Genomic DNA, 16,460 nt, shown 5'->3' with positions numbered 1-16,460 from the left:
AGAAGAAAAGATTCTTTGTGAACTGGGTGCTCATGACGTAGAAAGTTTTTGTCCATCGCAAATTCAATTGAAACGTAATTTTGAATGGAAAAACCAAACCGGATGTGTTTTTGTCACGCAATCGCAATGGCTCCTTCCACCTGCCTCAGTTGTGAGCCTTATCCAACTCAAAGTTATATTTGTAGTTACGAATAACTATTTAGTGCCGTATAGATGTGGACATAGTTCTGCTGCAGGTATAGAGCGAAACCATTTCGATTCATCTAGCCAACAAACAGCAACGAAAAGTTAATCGACAGTTTAATTTAGCTAAGTGAAATCACCGACTTAATCAGCCCATTTCGAAACACGTACCACATCATTCGCAACTCAGTAAATTTCAAGGTGGAAAGAAAAACGGAGAAAGACAGGTAACTCAGTTAACCGGAAATCGTCACTTCCTTATTCTTTTAAATCCCCTATATCATGTGCACAGCAATAATAACAGGCAAAGACCTAATAAATTGTCAGCTACCTGCACTGCGTTAAGCAAGGTACCCAGACTGTTTGTGATTCTTTTCCATAAAAAAAATAAATAAATAAAATTGAATCTCCTTCTACAACCAGGATGACTAGCTTTTGCTTCTTCTTTTCTTGTAACGAACTCTCAGATTCGTAGCAAAGTTGCGAATTTTAATTAGAGTAGAAAATACAATTTCCAGATGTCTTCGATGGGAATTGAAACCAGGAGTCCGGCGTGGCAAATGGAGACTATACCACTAGGCTATAAGGTAATGAATTTTGGAAATGAAATATTATTATATATTTTCAGCCAATACTCTTTTAGGATATGATCTACTTCCGGTAATAGTTCGATCAGGATATGCGACCATGGTATAGTGGTTATAGCATCTAGCGTTGTATCCAAATGTCCCGTGTTCGATTCCCACTTCCGCCACATTGTCCTCCATTGTTGTTCCCCATATCGCTCTGTATAATATAACCATGCATGTACTAACCCTTACTAAAACCAACTACTAAACCACTACTACTAACTACTGTTAAACTAACCATGCATGTACTAACCCTTACTAAAACCAACTTAAACTAACTACTAAAACACTACTACTAACATTAAACACCAACAACTAATACAACTACTAACATTCTATATATGCGCGGCATATAATAAAACACCTTAGATAACTTCGTTGGGGCAAGTCAGATCGCTTATCATCGTAAGACGTGGGACACTCTTGTAGCAGTATAGTACTCGAGGGTTGGCTACTGCTGTAATAGACCGGTATGAGAGATGGCGAACCCTGAACGAAAAAACCTTTTTAATTTAAATTTTTTTTACGATCAAAATTCCGTACTGTGTTTGAGAGCAGGGGTGGAGGATTGACTTCCGGCCGTCGGTTGGAATGCCGTGCGGATGAAGCTGATGATATTTCGCTATCGAAGTTCAGTAGCTGGGTCACACCATTTTTGCTGAATATGAATTTGCTATTTTGATAGTTTCACTAATCAAAAATATTTTTTTCTTACAGGGTGTGTTAATCGATGTCAAATACACCATTTTAAGTTCATTGAAGCAATAAATTCCAAAGGAATTCATGTAGGAATAGAAATAAGTTCGGTAGCTGGGTCACACCATTTTTGCTGAATATGAATTTGCTTTTTTGATGGTTTCACTAATCCAAAAGATTTCTTTCTTACAGGATGTAATAATCGATGTCCAATACACAATTTTAAGTTCATTGAAGCAATGAATTCCAAAGGAAACCATGTAGGAATAGAAATAATTTCAGTAATAGCAAATTCATATTCAGCAAACATGGTGTGGCCCAGCTACTGAACTTATTTCTTTCTTCCATAGTTTCTATTTCTAATCTTACATGTATTCCTTTTGAATTCATTGCTTAATGAATTTATTGATTCAATACACTTGAAATGGTGTATTGGACATCGATTAACACATCCTGTAATAAAGAAATGGTTTTAACAAGTGAAATAAATATTATAGCAACTTCAATCTCATAAAAGTGTTTTTTCGCAGTTCCTGGAAGATTTTCTATGAACCATTTTTCTTAAACTATTTTTTCATGAATTGCTTTATGAATTTATTGATTCAATACACTTGAAATGGTGTATTGGACATCGATTAACACATCCTATAATCAAGAAATGGTTTTAACTAGTGAAATAAATATTATAGCAACTTCAATCTCATAAAAGTTTTTTTTCGCAGTTCCTGGAAGATTTTCTATGATCCATTTTTCTAAAACTATTTTTTCATGAATTGCTTTATGAATTTATTGATTCAATACACTTGAAATGGTGTATTGGACATCGATTAACACATCCTGTAATCAAGAAATGGTTTTAACCAGTGAAATAAATATTATAGCAACTTCAATCTCATAAAAGTGTTTTTTCGCAGTTCCTGGAAGGTTTTCTATGAACCATTTTTCTAAAACTATTTCTTCTTGAATTGCTTTATGAATTTATTGATTCAATACACTTGAAATGGTGTATTGGACATCGATTAACACATCCTGTAATAAAGAAATGGTTTTAACAAGTGAAATAAATATTATTGCAACTTCAATCTCATAAAAGTGTTTTTTCGCAGTTCCTGGAAGGTTTTCTATGAACCATTTTTCTAAAACTATTTCTTCTTGAATTGCTTTATGAATTTATTGATTCAATACACTTGAAATGGTGTATTGGACATCGATTAACACATCCTGTAATAAAGAAATGGTTTTAACAAGTGAAATAAATATTATTGCAACTTCAATCTCATAAAAGTGTTTTTTCGCAGTTCCTAGAAGATTTTCTATGAACCATTTTTCTAAAACTATTTCTTCATGAATTGCTTTATGAATTTATTGATTCAATACACTTGAAATGGTGTACTGGACATCGATTAACACATCCTGTAATAAAGAAATGGTTTTAACAAGTGAAATAAATATTATAGCAACTTTAATCTCATAAAAGTGTTTTTTCGCAGTTCCTGGAAGATTTTCTACGAACCATTTTTCTAAAACTATTTTTTCATGATTTGCTTTATGAATTTATTGATTCAATACACTGGAAATGGTGTATTGGACATCGATTAACACATACTGTAATAAAGAAATGGTTTTAACAAGTGAAATAAATATTATTGCAACTTCAATCTCATAAAAGTGTTTTTTCGCAGTTCCTGGAAGATTTTCTATGAACCATTTTTCTAAAACTATTTCTTCATGAATTGCTTTATGAATTTATTGATTCAATACACTTGAAATAGTGTATTGGACATCGATTAACACATCCTGTAATAAAGAAATGGTTTTAACAAGTGAAATAAATATTATAGCAACTTTAGAATATCTTAGAAAATCTTCCAGGAACTGCGAAAAAACACTTTTCTATGAACCATTTTTCTAAAACTATTTCTTCATGAATTGCTTTATGAATTTATTGATTCAATACACTTGAAATGGTGTATTGGACATCGATTAACACATCCTGTAATAAAGAAATGGTTTTAACAAGTGAAATAAATATTATAGCAACTTCAATCTCATAAAAGTGTTTTTTCGCAGTTCCTGGAAGATTTTCTATGAATCATTTTTCTAAATTATTTTTTCATGAATTGCTTTATTAATTTATTGATTCAATACACTTGAAATGGTGTATTGGACATCGATTAACACATCCTGTAATAAAGAAATGGTTTTAACAAGTGAAATAAATATTATAGCAACTTCAATCGCATAAAAGTGTTTTTTCGCAGTTCCCGGAAGATTTTCTATGAACCATTTTTCTTAAACTATTTTTTCATGAATTGCTTTATTAATTTATTGATTCAATACACTTGAAATGGTGTATTGGACATCGATTAACACATCCTGTAATAAAGAAATGGTTTTAACAAGTGAAATAAATATTATAGCAACTTCAATCTCATAAAAGTGTTTTTTCGCAGTTCCTGGAAGATTTTCTATGAACCATTTTTCTAAAACTATTTCTTCATGACTTGCTTTATGAATTTATTGACACAACATGAATAACTTTTGAAATACTATTGGGTAATGGAATATTTGCCTCTCTACGTATTATGAACATTCCCCTGAAGGTTTTAAAGTTGAATTTTCGTTTGGGTAACGCGGATTTCGACCGTGGCACACTATGAAAATCTTGAAATCGTAACACGAAAATGTCAACAAAAAATAATGAAAGTAGATTTTCAAACATGAATAACTTTTTAAATACTATTGGGTAATGGAATATTTGCCTCTCTACGTATTATTGACACTGCCCTGAATGTTTTAAAGTTGAATTTTCGTTTGGGTAACGCGGATTTCGACCGTGGCACACTATGAAAATCTTGAAATTGTAACACGAAAATGTCAACAAAAAATGATGAAAGTAGATTTTCAAACATGAATACCTTTTGAAATACTATTGGGTAATCGAATATTTGCCTCTCTACGTATTATGGACACTCTCCTGAAGGTTTTAAAGTTGAATTTTCGTTTAGGTAACGCGAAATTTGACCGTTGCACACTCTGAAAATCTGAAAATCGTAACACGAAAATGTCAACAAAAAATGATGAAGTACATTTTCAAACATGAATAACTTTTGAAATACTATTGGGTAATGGAATATTTGCCTCTCTACGTATTATGGACACTCCCCTGAATGTTTTAAAGTTGAATTTTCGTTTGGGTAACGTGGATTTCGACCGTGGCACACTATGAAAATCTTGAAATCGTAACACGAAAATGTCAACAAAAAATGATGAAAGTAGATTTTCAAACATGAATAACTTTTGAAATACTATTGGGTAATGGAATATTTGCCTCTCTACGTATTATGGACACTCCCCTGAATGTTTTAAAGTTGAATTTTCGTTTGGGTAACGCGGATTTCGACCGTGGCACACTATGAAAATCTTGAAATCGTAACACGAAAATGTCAAAAAAAAGATCGAAGTAGATTTTCAAACATGAATACCTTTTGAAATACTATTGGGTAATGGAATATTTGCCTCTCTACGTATTTTGGACACTTTCCTGAAGGTTTTAAAGTTGAATTTTCGTTTGGGTAACGCGAAATTTGACCTTGCACACTATGAAAATCTTAAAATCGTAACACGAAAATGTCAACAAAAAATGATGAAGTACATTTTCAAACATGAATAACTTTTGAAATACTATTGGGTAATGGAATATTTGCCTCTCTACGTATTATGGACACTCCCCTGAATGTTTTAAAGTTGAATTTTCGTTTGGGTAACGTGGATTTCGACCGTGGCACACTATGAAAATCTTGAAATCGTAACACGAAAATGTCAACAAAAAATGATGAAAGTAGATTTTCAAACATGAATAACTTTTGAAATACTATTGGGTAATGGAATATTTGCCTCTCTACGTATTATGGACACTCCCCTGAATGTTTTAAAGTTGAATTTTCGTTTGGGTAACGCGGATTTCGACCGTGGCACACTATGAAAATCTTGAAATCGTAACACGAAAATGTCAAAAAAAAAGATCGAAGTAGATTTTCAAACATGAATACCTTTTGAAATACTATTGGGTAATGGAATATTTGCCTCTCTACGTATTTTGGACACTTTCCTGAAGGTTTTAAAGTTGAATTTTCGTTTGGGTAACGCGAAATTTGACCTTGCACACTATGAAAATCTTAAAATCGTAACACGAAAATGTCAAAAAAAAAGATCGAAGTAGATTTTCAAACATGAATACCTTTTGAAATACTATTGGGTAATGGAATATTTGCCTCTCTACGTATTATGGACACTCCCTTGAAGGTTTTAAAGTATAATTTTCGTTTGGGTAACGCGGATTTTGACCGTTGCACACTATGAAAATCTTAAAATCGTAACACGAAAATGTAAAAAAAAAGATTGAAGTAGATTTTCAAACATGAATACCTTTTGAAATACTATTGGGTAATGGAATATTTGCCTCTCTACGTATTATGGACACTCCCTTGAAGGTTTTAAAGTTGAATTTTCGTTTGGGTAACGCGGATTTCGACCGTGGCACACTATGAAAATCTTGAAATCGTAACACGAAAATGTCAACAAAAAAAGATGAAAGTAGATTTTCAAACATGAATACTTTTTGAAATACTATTGGGTAATGGAATATTTGCCTCTCTACGTATTATGGACACTCTCCTGAAGGTTTTAAAGTTGAATTTCGTTTGGGTAACGCAAAATTTGACCGTTGCACACTATGAAAATCTTAAAATCGTAACACGAAAATGTCAAAAAAAAGATCGAAGTAGATTTTCAAACATGAATACCTTTTGAAATACTATTGGGTAATGGAATATTTGCCTCTCTACGTATTATGAACATTCCCTTGAAGGTTTTAAAGTTGAATTTTCGTTTGGGTAACGCGGATTTCGACCGTGGCACACTATGAAAATCTTGAAATCGTAACACGAAAATGTCAACAAAAAATAATGAAAGTAGATTTTCAAACATGAATATATATTGAAATACTATTGGGTAATGGAATATTTGCCTCTCTACGTATTATGAACACTCCCCTGAAGGTTTTAAAGTTGAATTTTCGTTTGGGTAACGCGGATTTCGACCGTGGCACACTATGAAAATCTTGAAATTGTAACACGAAAATGTCAACAAAAAAAGATGAAAGTAGATTTTCAAACATGAATACTTTTTGAAATACTATTGGGTAATGGAATATTTGCCTCTCTACGTATTATGGACACTCTCCTGAAGGTTTTAAAGTTGAATTTCGTTTGGGTAACGCAAAATTTGACCGTTGCACACTATGAAAATCTTAAAATCGTAACACGAAAATGTCAAAAAAAAAGATCGAAGTAGATTTTCAAACATGAATACCTTTTGAAATACTATTGGGTAATGGAATATTTGCCTCTCTACGTATTATGAACATTCCCTTGAAGGTTTTAAAGTTGAATTTTCGTTTGGGTAACGCGGATTTCGACCGTGGCACACTATGAAAATCTTGAAATTGTAACACGAAAATGTCAACAAAAAATGATGAAAGTAGATTTTCAAACATGAATACCTTTTGAAATACTATTGGGTAATCGAATATTTGCCTCTCTACGTATTATGGACACTCTCCTGAAGGTTTTAAAGTTGACTTTTCGTTTAGGTAACGCGAAATTTGACCGTTGCACACTATGAAAATCTTAAAATCGTAACACGAAAATGTCAACAAAAAATGATGAAGTAGATTTTCAAACATGAATACCTTTTGAAATACTATTGGGTAATGGAATATTTGCCTCTCTACGTATTATGAACATTCCCTTGAAGGTTTTAAAGTTGAATTTTCGTTTGGGTAACGCGGATTTCGACCGTGGCACACTATGAAAATCTTGAAATTGTAACACGAAAATGTCAACAAAAAATGATGAAAGTAGATTTTCAAACATGAATACCTTTTGAAATACTATTGGGTAATCGAATATTTGCCTCTCTACGTATTATGGACACTCTCCTGAAGGTTTTATAGTTGACTTTTCGTTTAGGTAACGCGAAATTTGACCGTTGCACACTATGAAAATCTTAAAATCGTAACACGAAAATGTCAACAAAAAATGATGAAGTACATTTTCAAACATGAATAACTTTTGAAATACTATTGGGTAATGGAATATTTGCCTCTCTACGTATTATGGACACTCCCCTGAATGTTTTAAAGTTGAATTTTCGTTTGGGTAACGTGGATTTCGACCGTGGCACACTATGAAAATCTTGAAATCGTAACACGAAAATGTCAACAAAAAATGATGAAAGTAGATTTTCAAACATGAATAACTTTTTAAATACTATTGGGTAATGGAATATTTGCCTCTCTACGTATTATGGACACTCCCCTGAATGTTTTAAAGTTGAATTTTCGTTTGGGTAACGCGGATTTCGACCGTGGCACACTATGAAAATCTTGAAATCGTAACACGAAAATGTCAACAAAAAAAGATGAAAGTAGATTTTCAAACATGAATACCTTTTGAAATACTATTGGGTAATGGAATATTTGCCTCTCTACGTATTATGGACACTCTCCTGAAGGTTTTAAAGTTGAATTTTCGTTTGGGTAACGCGAAATTTGACCTTGCACACTATGAAAATCTTAAAATCGTAACACGAAAATGCCAAAAAAAAAAGATCGAAGTAGATTTTCAAACATGAATACCTTTTGAAATACTATTGGGTAATGGAATATTTGCCTCTCTACGTATTATGGACACTCCCTTGAAGGTTTTAAAGTATAATTTTCGTTTGGGTTACGCGGATTTTGACCGTTGCACACTATGAAAATCTTAAAATCGTAACACGAAAATGTAAAAAAAAAGATTGAAGTAGATTTTCAAACATGAATACTTTTTGAAATACTATTGGGTAATGGAATATTTGCCTCTCTACGTATTATGGACACTCTCCTGAAGGTTTTAAAGTTGAATTTCGTTTGGGTAACGCAAAATTTGACCGTTGCACACTATGAAAATCTTAAAATCGTAACACGAAAATGTCAAAAAAAAGATCGAAGTAGATTTTCAAACATGAATACCTTTTGAAATACTATTGGGTAATGGAATATTTGCCTCTCTACGTATTATGAACATTCCCTTGAAGGTTTTAAAGTTGAATTTTCGTTTGGGTAACGCGGATTTCGACCGTGGCACACTATGAAAATCTTGAAATCGTAACACGAAAATGTCAACAAAAAATAATGAAAGTAGATTTTCAAACATGAATATATATTGAAATACTATTGGGTAATGGAATATTTGCCTCTCTACGTATTATGAACACTCCCCTGAAGGTTTTAAAGTTGAATTTTCGTTTGGGTAACGCGGATTTCGACCGTGGCACACTATGAAAATCTTGAAATTGTAACACGAAAATGTCAACAAAAAAGATGAAAGTAGATTTTCAAACATGAATACTTTTTGAAATACTATTGGGTAATGGAATATTTGCCTCTCTACGTATTATGGACACTCTCCTGAAGGTTTTAAAGTTGAATTTCGTTTGGGTCACGCAAAATTTGACCGTTGCACACTATGAAAATCTTAAAATCGTAACACGAAAATGTCAAAAAAAAAGATCGAAGTAGATTTTCAAACATGAATACCTTTTGAAATACTATTGGGTAATGGAATATTTGCCTCTCTACGTATTATGAACATTCCCTTGAAGGTTTTAAAGTTGAATTTTCGTTTGGGTAACGCGGATTTCGACCGTGGCACACTATGAAAATCTTGAAATTGTAACACGAAAATGTCAACAAAAAATGATGAAAGTAGATTTTCAAACATGAATACCTTTTGAAATACTATTGGGTAATCGAATATTTGCCTCTCTACGTATTATGGACACTCTCCTGAAGGTTTTAAAGTTGACTTTTCGTTTAGGTAACGCGAAATTTGACCGTTGCACACTATGAAAATCTTAAAATCGTAACACGAAAATGTCAACAAAAAATGATGAAGTAGATTTTCAAACATGAATACCTTTTGAAATACTATTGGGTAATGGAATATTTGCCTCTCTACGTATTATGAACATTCCCTTGAAGGTTTTAAAGTTGAATTTTCGTTTGGGTAACGCGGATTTCGACCGTGGCACACTATGAAAATCTTGAAATTGTAACACGAAAATGTCAACAAAAAATGATGAAAGTAGATTTTCAAACATGAATACCTTTTGAAATACTATTGGGTAATCGAATATTTGCCTCTCTACGTATTATGGACACTCTCCTGAAGGTTTTAAAGTTGACTTTTCGTTTAGGTAACGCGAAATTTGACCGTTGCACACTATGAAAATCTTAAAATCGTAACACGAAAATGTCAACAAAAAATGATGAAGTACATTTTCAAACATGAATAACTTTTGAAATACTATTGGGTAATCGAATATTTGCCTCTCTACGTATTATGGACACTCCCCTGAATGTTTTAAAGTTGAATTTTCGTTTGGGTAACGTGGATTTCGACCGTGGCACACTATGAAAATCTTGAAATCGTAACACGAAAATGTCAACAAAAAATGATGAAAGTAGATTTTCAAACATGAATAACTTTTTAAATACTATTGGGTAATGGAATATTTGCCTCTCTACGTATTATGGACACTCCCCTGAATGTTTTAAAGTTGAATTTTCGTTTGGGTAACGCGGATTTCGACCGTGGCACACTATGAAAATCTTGAAATCGTAACACGAAAATGTCAACAAAAAAAGATGAAAGTAGATTTTCAAACATGAATACCTTTTGAAATACTATTGGGTAATGGAATATTTGCCTCTCTACGTATTATGGACACTCTCCTGAAGGTTTTAAAGTTGAATTTTCGTTTGGGTAACGCGAAATTTGACCTTGCACACTATGAAAATCTTAAAATCGTAACACGAAAATGCCAAAAAAAAAAGATCGAAGTAGATTTTCAAACATGAATACCTTTTGAAATACTATTGGGTAATGGAATATTTGCCTCTCTACGTATTATGGACACTCCCTTGAAGGTTTTAAAGTATAATTTTCGTTTGGGTTACGCGGATTTTGACCGTTGCACACTATGAAAATCTTAAAATCGTAACACGAAAATGTAAAAAAAAAGATTGAAGTAGATTTTCAAACATGAATACCTTTTGAAATACTATTGGGTAATGGAATATTTGCCTCTCTACGTATTATGGACACTCCCTTGAAGGTTTTAAAGTTGAATTTTCGTTTGGGTAACGCGGATTTCGACCGTGGCACACTATGAAAATCTTGAAATCGTAACACGAAAATGTCAACAAAAAAAGATGAAAGTAGATTTTCAAACATGAATACTTTTTGAAATACTATTGGGTAATGGAATATTTGCCTCTCTACGTATTATGGACACTCTCCTGAAGGTTTTAAAGTTGAATTTCGTTTGGGTAACGCAAAATTTGACCGTTGCACACTATGAAAATCTTAAAATCGTAACACGAAAATGTCAGAAGAACAACTGTAAAGGTTCCAGTATATCCCAAAATAACACTAGTGTTCTGGAAAATTGTCTTGCAATTCTCATCGCAAACTGTGATATCTACTGCCATAGGATATTTTATATTACTGGAAAGATTCAGTAGTCCGATTTCTAGGTAATCGCCAGACGGATTGAGAACCAGCTTTAATTTATTGCTTCCATCGTAAAACTCGGGCGATGTCAATCTTTCCCAGCAAATTCCTAAACTACCAAAAAACGCTAATCGTTCAATCGTCCATTTGAAATTAATTTCATTAAACACGCCCTCCGTTTGGCACAAATACGACGTGGAGACTGATGAAATCGTTGACGTTTGTTTCGACTGCGTTGAAGGGGCAGAGTTTGCAATTCCTTGTGTCTCCATTTTAGCTACACGACACCAACAAATTGACAACGAAACGGTTTGGGCTTTTTCTTTTTTGCTATCTAATAAGGACGAACACTTTTCTAGATAACGACAGCAACAGGTTGAACCAAATTGAGCCAATCACTCAATCAGGCTACTGCTAAACAGAAATCGACGATGCGTCCTAAAAATATTTGTTGCCAGGGGTGACCAGGGTTGCAATATCTGATTAGTGATTACAATATTACGCAATCGAATAATCGATTACCAATTCGTTTTTTTTTCTGTTTTTTTTGTTTTATGACCGATGACGTTTTTCACCTGTCCTTGACTCATTAGATGCTTCACAATTCAAATATTTAAAAATGTCTCATCTAAAATTCTATAAAACATGCATGTGTTGAGAACATAACATTAGTTCTAAAATTCAAGGTGTAACGAAGAAGTCTAACTCGTTAAAGTCGAAACTTTAAATTTACACACACAAAAAATCAATACTATTTAAAAACAATTATCTGTTTAAGACAATAATCCAAGGCTAAAATGTTTACTTGTGGGCTCCAAATTTGCGGCCACGGACGTTAAAGTTGACATAACTTAACGCCATTTTCTTGAAAAGTTCTTCGAGCTGATGGAGAATACGATTCTGATTGTCGTCTCTGGTTAATATCAAGATAGTTGTAAATGTCCGATGCTGCGGAATCCCGTCGGCAAACTGCCAAAGTCTCTCCAATTGACAAAGGATGTCAAAATCCCACAATCATAAAAAAAAACCATAAACTAATTAAACTGTCTTGCCATCCTTTTGCTAGATGTCGGAGAAGAGAATTTTTATTGTTTTTTATTGACATGCGCGGATCTTATGTTGTGTGTGATTTCCCGCAAGTCTCCGCATCTCCGCTGTGTGTGGATGGGACCTATAAATATCGAAAGAATTCATCTCGTCAGTCATCCCACCGCAGCTGCCGACCTGAACGCTTCTTTCACGCTCCTTGTCCCGAAAGAATTATCAGGACGACCAAATCGTCTGCATCCGTATCTTTTTTAATGGTAATTATATTTCCGATTTATTTTCTTTGATTTCAAATAGTTTAAAATCAACTTTAAATAGTTAATTAACCATTGTCAAGTTTTATTCTGCCTTATTGTTATTATTTGTTACTATTATTCCTGTTCGTTATTGATAGATTGCAACGGCCTGTTGTTTCCTTATGGCCACTACGGCCCAAGGGACAATAAGTCCTTGGCTCAATAATCCCCAGCAATTGAATCGTTTCTTCCAGGCCCGTCCATTTTCGTCTGAGAACAATTTCCAACTTCATAATGATTATGACGGTCGCCCTATGGAGGAAATACGAACAGAAATTGTGATAAACGGCCCGGAAGCTAGAGCGCCCGGTTGGTTGAACAGGCCTAGTACCTTCTTGTCAACAGGTAATATAACCCCAAAATTTCAAACTTTACAAGAGGAAACTAACGAAACTTGTGGCCAGCCTCGGCCAATTGGCGAAGGTCAGCCGAGTCATTTGGCTAAACCAGTATCCAACGGTGGAACTCTTTGTAAAAATCGATGGTTATTATTCAGACGTACATTCAGAGAAGATTCATTATTACAATCAAGCCATTCGCCAAATACTTGGGTGAGATTAATATATTAATGTAAATGTGTTTCTCTTTTAAATATTATTCCTGGTTTAACTGATTTAAAAATGACGAGATTAAATTTATCTGATTTACTGTTCAAATGCGATTTTTTTTTAAATTGTATTTTAGAGATCACAAAAGTGTCCGGATATGGGACACGAGCAATCCGCTTGCCGAAGAATATGTTCGTGTCTGTGCCTTTTCCCAACGTGTCCAGTACGCTTATCGCGATTCCTCTGATTCGTTTTATAATTGCAAAGACTTTAGCCACATAATGCTAAATTCGGCTCTTTCTCAGGCGACTCAGCTCTTGTTCAATGACATTTGCAATGATCAAAAATTTTTGGTAAGTTAAATTCCTAACTCTGTCAAGCCACTCAGAGTCACTATACAAGTCGTTTTTGTTTTGTTTTTTAATTCAAGATGAATGGAGAATATAGCTATTAGCTGGTAACTCACAAATAAAGCAGTAAACCCACAGTGCCGTCTTTTAGGCACAGGTGCATCATTCAGACAGTTGCTAGATCTGCATCCCAGTCATTTAACTTTCACATGTATTAGTTCCTGTCTGTTATTAACGTTTTAAAATTAATACATTCAATCCAGAATTAACAACCTGTGTAGACCTAGCTTAATCAATAAACACAGTTAACCATTTGGGATTATCAGTATATTTTTTATCACACTAAACGTAGCAGCTATCAAATGAAACACGGCCGGAAAATATACAGTTTCTGGAAAACCGAAAAGGAGGAAGGGCCTGCAACGGTCGGCCATCATGGAATGTACCTTACCCCACCCTCGTGAAAAACCTGAAAGGAGGAAGGGCCGCCAACGGTCGGCCGTCGGCCATTATGGATTTTGTATCTTACCCCACCTTCGTGAAAATGTGAAGGGTGTAGAAAATTCTTTTGGTGTTGCGTTGTGAATTCGAACGAGCATTCTTGTTTTTAGACTCGATAATATTTTATTTCATTTTTTACAAGCAGAAAAAGGGTGTAAGATGCTCCCGATTTGGCTTGACAGGTGCACCGGCTATTTGATAACAACGTCTTAACTTAACTTATTTAAACCTAAGCCTTTTTATTTATGATCACACTATTCAAAATATAGACTCAAGAGACAAAGAATTCTCCGGATGGGGGTGAGGCGCTCTATTCGAGGAGACGTATTGAAATTTAAATAACAGAATTGAAGGAATACAATAATTTGTAGGGAATTGTTCGTTATAGAATTGAAAGGATGTGACAGCGAGCAGAGTTACGACTGGATGGTTACTGACGTTGTCATCATCTTATATACTAGCTGACCAACGCCCTTGGTGGTTGCCTCGGTTAAATTTATATAGCAACAGCGTATTATTTGCTCATTATTTTTAACTGGCCAATAGAAGTCGAAAACTCAAATCCATACAAATGTCAAGTGCGAGCCAAGTTGACCTGCTCGTGGGTATCGTCTTAGCTTCGTTTAGAAAAGACGTAATTTTGTACCATCTGCATTGCCTTGGTTTTGCCATGAATCAATTGAAAGTGAGCACTGCATCTTTTTATATATTTTCCAAATTTTTTGTTTTATTTTGTTTAAGTTATCTGGGAATGCCATCCTGTGTGCACGATGTGCTGTGTGCTTGTCTTAATTTTCTTGAGACTATCTGGTGGTTCGTGGTTGTCTGTTTCCTTTTAAAATTAAAATACACTGTACGCTAAAAAGCACTACACTTCGCGAAATTTTGCGAGATTCAACCGAACTTGATTACCCCTCAAATGATGTTGCGAATTGTTAGGTTTACCAGGCATATGTAATCTATTCTGGTAATTATTGGCATCGCATTTCGTTTATCCTTTATGTGAGTTTGAAAATTCCACATTTGAATATCTTTTGCTATCGTCAACTGGTGTATTGGTAAACCCCAATTAAAATGTTATTTGCTCCGATATCCTTGGACGGAGGAATCGTATTAAGCCACTTCCATTAATAAATTATCTTTATAAACTGAAATAAATAATCCAGACATTAAAAACTTTTAAACCAATGTATTGAAAACAAAAAAAAATTGTCGTGTCAATACCACATGAAACAAACAGCAAAATATGCGTGTTTTAGTTGTTCTTAGCAAGAAAATAACTGAAAATGAAAGCTGACTTTCTCCAACGGGAATAACTCCATGTTAAAAAAGGTAACAGAAAGGAAATAGACTGACAAAACAGTATTGAATGAATGAGGCCTTTCTAGACAGTGAGAACCATTTGCTGCAAGTCGCACAACAACGCCGGATTATCTTTCTTCATCTTTTTCCAGTTGTCCGTTGCCATGACTTTATCTAGAAAAACAATCAGAACAACGATTAATTCAAGAATATTTTTTTTAATCAAATGATTTCAACATGAACTTACTGGGATAACGGCGGAAGTGTTCGATGGCAAATTTCTTCAGGTGCTCCGCTGGATGGTGGGTGGTGAGGGACAGCATGTTCAGGCAGTTTTGTGAAGACATTTGACGAATCAGGTGCGTTTCACACCGATATTTCAATTCATCCAGCAGATATTTGTCCGCAGCGGCCAAAAGTACCGGTGCCATTACGTCCATGGCTGCCGACCGTGTCAAGCCAGTGTACAAGTAGCGAAGAACTTCTTGAAAGACATCGGGATCGACGTCCTCCACTTCTACCTTGCTGGTTTGCATCTCTTTCGTGGGGTGCTGAAACATTGCTGCAAACACCGGACTCCTCATGGCCAAAATGTTCTTGTGGGCTGCAAATGTTTTGCCATGGACGTTAAACGTGACATCACTAAACTGCAAGTTTTCAAAAGATTCTTCGAGCTGACGAAGAATAAGATCGAGATCTGGTGTCTTGTCAATAAGATCTCTCTCCGTTGCTGTAATAGCCTTGCCCGTTAGTTGCTTTCTGGTCAAACTTTTGATTTTGCAACGAATGGTAGTTTTTCCATTCACAAAGTCCCAAGTCTCTAGCAAGCTTTTTTTGGTAATCCGAAGAACAACACTAGGATTTCCAAAATATGTATATCCCAAAATACCACTAGTTTTCTGGAAAATTGTCTTGCAATTCTCATCGCAAACTGTGATATCTACTGCCATAGGATATTTCATATTAATGGAAAGATTCAGTAGTCTGATTTCTAGATAATCGCCAGACGGATAAAGATCCAGCTTTAATATGCTTCCATCGGAAAACTCGCCCGATATCAATCTTTCCCAGTCTATTCCTAAACTATCAAAAAACGATAGTCGTTCAACCGTCCATTCGAAATTGATTTCATTAACCACACCCTTCGTTTGGCAACAATAAGATGAAATCGCCGATAGTTCCGATTTCGTTGAAGGGGCAGAGTTAGCGATGACTTGTGTCTCCATTTTAACTGCACAATACGGCCAACAAATTCACAATAATGAAACAACGCTTTCGCTGGAGGACG

The 16,460-nt window shown here is 34.5% G+C and overlaps 1 protein-coding gene and 1 long non-coding RNA gene across 2 annotated transcripts in view; both read left to right on the top strand.

Moving 5' to 3' along the window:
* The window catches only part of LOC124316246, a 686,332-nt gene that overhangs the window by 552,132 nt on the left and 117,740 nt on the right, over nucleotides 1–16,460 (top strand). The gene's annotated exons all lie outside the window — the stretch shown is intronic.
* LOC124316697 lies at nucleotides 428–1,060 on the top strand. Its single transcript, XR_006911961.1, has 2 exons — nucleotides 428–533; nucleotides 607–1,060. It is a non-coding gene; the product is annotated as an uncharacterized LOC124316697 (long non-coding RNA).

This window comes from Daphnia pulicaria, chromosome 12 (genome assembly GCF_021234035.1).
Source record: "Daphnia pulicaria isolate SC F1-1A chromosome 12, SC_F0-13Bv2, whole genome shotgun sequence".
In the NCBI taxonomy this organism is placed as follows: Eukaryota; Metazoa; Arthropoda; class Branchiopoda; order Diplostraca; family Daphniidae; genus Daphnia; species Daphnia pulicaria.
This window is presented reverse-complemented; position numbering and strand designations above follow the sequence as displayed.